The sequence below is a fragment of the Curcuma longa genome, chromosome 11 (assembly GCF_044706935.1).
Source record: "Curcuma longa cultivar G26 ecotype Majalengka, Jawa Barat chromosome 11, ITB_CL_G26_1.1, whole genome shotgun sequence".
NCBI lineage: Eukaryota > Viridiplantae > Streptophyta > Magnoliopsida > Zingiberales > Zingiberaceae > Curcuma > Curcuma longa.
In genome coordinates, this window is record NC_133871.1 from 14,954,734 (window position 1) to 14,959,845 (window position 5,112).

Below are 5,112 nucleotides of genomic sequence, written 5' to 3' on the forward strand. Positions count from 1 at the left end.
ATTAGTCCATTTGTATTACGACACAACTTTGAGTCTAATCCTAATGACGTCGTACAAATACCGGCCCACGTACAATTATTTGTGCCCGTTTATGCAATATACTGCATGCTAATACAAATTAATGAGTCATTAAATAATTAGGCTAGTGAAGGTAGTGATTAAACCTTGCTCAATTGTCTTGCCCACTACGTATCACAGTAGGTGGCTGGCCAAGGTGGGTGGTGGGGTGAGCCCCACCACTACCTCTTCTTTTGCGCCGTCGCTATTATGGAAGGCGTAATTGTGGTTATGGTTAAGTTTAATAAAGGTGTAATTAGCAGCTCGGAAACGTGGTAGACGTGGAGGAAGGAAGGTGGGGCCTGATTCATCTGGTGGATAGGGAATGTCCCAACCGGGGGTTGATTTGGACTAATTGATGGAGTCGTTTGGTGGTGGGGTGGGTTTGGCGGATTGGGTCAGTTTACTTCTCTCTGATGCCACCATTTCACCAGCAAATGCACGCTTTCCGTCCTCTCCTAATTACGATTACGATTGCAATTTTTAGATTTTTATTCAAATAACTAGGAAAATGACATGCTAATCTCCTTACGTGCATAACAGCTACTTCTATTGTCTATGCATCACAATTAAATATTGTACATCCCTTACATGCCTAATCTCTCTGTGTTCATTAACAGCTACTTCTTCTAGTTTCGGAGTAAACTTAGCCCACAGCCGGTGAAAAATTAGCTTGACTTGAGACAACTTACAACTTACATCGATCCCAAACAAATTCGATTGTACATTAAATTGCAATTCAACCCATTGATAATTAAGGTGATATACCCTGGTCCGATTTGTCGTTTGGCGAACAGCTGAAAGGCTTTTCCTAATATTATTGAAGGCAAAAGAGACAGACCTTAATTTCTATGTTTTTTTCTTCTATAATTCCTGTCTAACATATTTTAGTTTCTATTAATCATGTGCATAACTTTAGTGTAATATAAGAAAAGACTTTGAATTTTCAAGGTTACTTATACTTAGGAAAACTATATAATTTGAACGGAATTAGAAATCTTATCTCACGTTATGCAGAGCACAAGCCTTCCCGATCCCTCCGTCCTCAATAAATGAATAAATTTCTATTACCTTATTTTTGAAGATGGGAAAAAAAGAAATCTGATTGTTGTGTTCGTTTAGGGATAACGATTCGATACGTCCTTTGAAAATTCAAATCTATTCCCTACTTTTGCCGGTCACTCTGCCTCCGCTGTCTCTTCATCTTCTTTACGAGGAGGAAAAGGTTGTAAAGCAAGGTACACAAATGAAGCGAGGCCGAAATATGTGACCTTGCATGTTTTTTCAGTCTTGTGATAACTACATACAAATAAGTATGCAAAGTTCCATAAAAGATAAAAATGCATCCAGAGCCTTGTTTGGAGGGACACAGACATTGCAGACCATGCATGTGAAGTTAGGCATGACGATAACGCAGACAAAACAAAAAAAAAAAGGATTCTTTGGGAACGAGAGAACGGCACATTTCAGCTTTGACAGCTCAATCAAAAGGCACGCGAAGAAGTCATGCATGGCTCTGATAAACCACTTTGATGCTAAGCAAATTCTTCATCCTCATCACTTTGTTTCCTTTTTTACAAAAAAAAATAAAATGTTTATCATGCTATTTTATAGTTAATCACTTTTAAAAGGGAAATTAGAAAATTACTTTGAAAATTAACTACCTTTATCACACAAGTGGGAGTTGCTATATTCTCGGTCCTGCAGGCCATGGCTACTCAATCATCATCAAAAGGGGAATTAGGAAGCTTTCGTCAGTGGTCCTGGAGGGGGGCGCCTTAAGTCCACCTTTCGCGTTTCATCATGTGTAACCCCTTAAAACTGCACCACCATCAAGGCGTCAACGTTCAGAAATTAAGAGCTCTGCTACAGTACTAGAAGGGCCGTGCCTATTCATGGAAGCTCCGTTTTGGTTCGTCTCTCTGCGCTCTCCGTAGAGAAAATTGGAGGGAAAGATCAGAATTAAATAAGGGCTATAGTCGGATGACATGACAAGATCTTACGTTCAAACATTTTTTTTCTTTCAATACGTACCCGTGAGGGAGAGAGAGAGAGATCGTAGAGAGTAATAAATTTTGTCCATATCTGCTTTGTTTTTTTGCTCTGCCCTGTTTTGTTCAGTTGCTGTAGTACAGTAGGCAGTAGCAGCGCATGGCGTGGGTAGGGACAATGGAGGGAAGGAAGGTAGGTGCTTTTATTGGAGGAGGCACGGCGTGGTATGGCAGGAGAACGCAGTGTTGCCGTAGAGCAAGCCTCGGGTGGCGTGCGAGGAAGAGGATGGTTTATGAATCAGTGGTAATAACGACCGTGATGCTTGCTATTTATATCTTCCAACTCCGACGAACTGGTGTTTTCTCGAACAGAGATTTACAAGTGTTCATAAAAATTGGCGGACCTTGTAACGTGAAGTAAGGTTAAGGAAAACAAATCACACTGATACTTGATTAAATTTTTTTATCATCAGCTTAGTTGATCATGAATAGATGTTGTTTTAAATTGTACAAGGTAACATTTTTATATTATTTTTTATATGAAGATAAGATAGCGTTTGAATTCACTTTATAATTAAAGTGATAAATCAATAGCTTCTATTCTTAAATTACTGTAAAAAATACTCATCAAATTAAGACTATCTTTTCTTTCTTAATACTAGTTATTTATAGATTATTTATATGCAATAACTCAACGGTTTAAGTCAAGAAGAAGTCATTTTTTTATTCAACGAGTATTTTTTAACAAAAGATAATCAATATCTTACGGTTCTGAATTTAATATATTCTAAATATTAAAATTTATATCTGCCCATAAACCTAACGAGACCAATGTCTAGATCGACATAATTTGCCTGATTGATCAGAATGTTCTACCAATGAACCAATAAGTCAGAACCACTGTCTAGTTAGGTTGAATTGTTATAACTATGTATGCATCTTGTGCTGCAATACAAACCGACCAGGCTACAATCTAATTGAGAACTAAGTAATATATTTATAGATAGGTCAACTTGCTCCTTCTTCACCATTTACCATCCAAAAGTTATTTTTGATCTTAATAACCAATGTATAATATATATATATATATATATAATCTCTTTATAAATCAGCAGAGATGTCAGTACAGTGTACAGCTGATACCCAATTCGTGTGGTGCATTTAAAAAAAGTTGAGACAACGCTGTCACACAATTGTAGCTTAATTGTTGTATCAAAGAGCACAAGGAAAGCAAAGTATTTCCACGAGTATTACTGCGGAATTATTTTCTGAAGCGACAGATCACTTATATAACTCATCCAAAAAATAGAACACAGTCAACCTGGAAGGAATCTGATAAGAGATCAGATGGACGATATGGTTCCTTTAATGCATGAATATCTTGATATATACCAGCAAGTCAGAAACTCTCAACCTGTAAAATTATTAGTTTGCCTTTTCACAATAGAATTCAGAAGCATATAATTATCTTCTCTAGTTTTATACTGTTTTAGATCCATACCTGCTCAGGAATTACTGGTTTGCGTCTATAAATTTTCGCACAGGAAGCCTCAGCAGTGCCCCACTCCTCACAAGGAGCACCCACTTCAATGGCTCCTGGCCCTCTTCTTTGCAAAATTTCAGCTTTATATTTCCTGCTTCATTTACATCACTGTTTCTCCGTATTCCGTTTCAATCTTGCCTTTTCTTTTTTCCCTTGATCACCTTTTGGTGCTTAGTTTGCAGCCTTGCAGGGAGTGTGGGAGGGTGAGTTCTTCTTAGTGGTACATGGTTTTGCTCAAGACCGCGCAACACTTCCATATGACACCGCATCGCCGTGCTCACCTATCCGTGCTTCAGTTATTAAGCCATCAGGCACCGTACCAAAACGCCCGAGGAGAAGAAGCGGAAGAGTAAGAGATGAGATAGGTTTGGACGTCGATGCGCTGATTTATGGCCAGGCTGCGCGGTCCTGCGCAAGATATTGCCCTTTGATTCGCCCTCAAATCTCTTTGATTTCTTCATCTCTTGCTTAAAAACCCAAACTTTACTTGCCGCGATGTACTAGGGTTTGCTAACAATTTGTTCTTCTTTGTTATCATCCGCATTTTTTTTTGTTTAGCTTTACAAACACAGATCCGAGCAGAAAACACCAAGAACCCCTAATCATGAAGCTCAAGAGGAATGAGTAATTAATCTTCTATTACTGTGCTTTTTTAGGTCTTGTTATTAGTGTTTCAATTCAAACACAGGGAAGAAAGGAGATCCAGGAGCTGAAGTTACCCTAGAAGCGAAAGAAGAAAGGGTTAAAGATTTGACACAAGGAAAGCATTGTTTCGCGTCAGGAACTTGATGGGGACGTGTGGAGTAGGGTTTTGTGTCAGCGCCAGGTTTGGCAAACCGGCCATCTTTTCTCTGCAGGACAAGCAGCAGAAAGTGACCTGGAGACAATGAGTGCATGCGGAAGTGTGATTGAGGGGACGGCGAGTGGGGAAGGCCGGTCTCTGTCTGTAGACCGAACCGATGCAGGCGGCCGACCGGCCGGATCCGGGGTTTCCGGGCGGCGGGTTGCCGGAAATGGGGGTTGAAACGGCTTCTGAGGTTATCGGCGACGTGACGCGGGTGGCAGATGCGCGCTGCCGCCAACCGACATGTGCAGGGTTGGCAAAGATTCGATGCAGTGAGCGGGCGGCTCGCCGTGTGCTTCACGTCGCATTGGTAGCTCTTCTTCGCTGTTTCTTTTATTCCATGAATTTTAAAAGTTTTTGCGGCACGACGCTACTAATTCTGGTTGATCAATTGCTGTATAGAAGAAAGAATATATAATGTTAAATGATCTACCATAGTTAAGTTTGCTTGAGCTAAATGATCATGCTTCTTATTGCGTTCAAATGTTTTGATCTGTTTGCTAAAAATTGTCTTTTAAACCCTAAAATTGACCCACTGGCGCCTCAGATCACGATGTTACTGTTTTATTTTTGTTTCAAGAAATATGTGACTTATTCTTTCTGTTTGCATTACTTAAGACATGAAATTAAGTGCATATCTGGCTCGTTTGTTTGTTAGGTTTGATTGTTCGGATTCA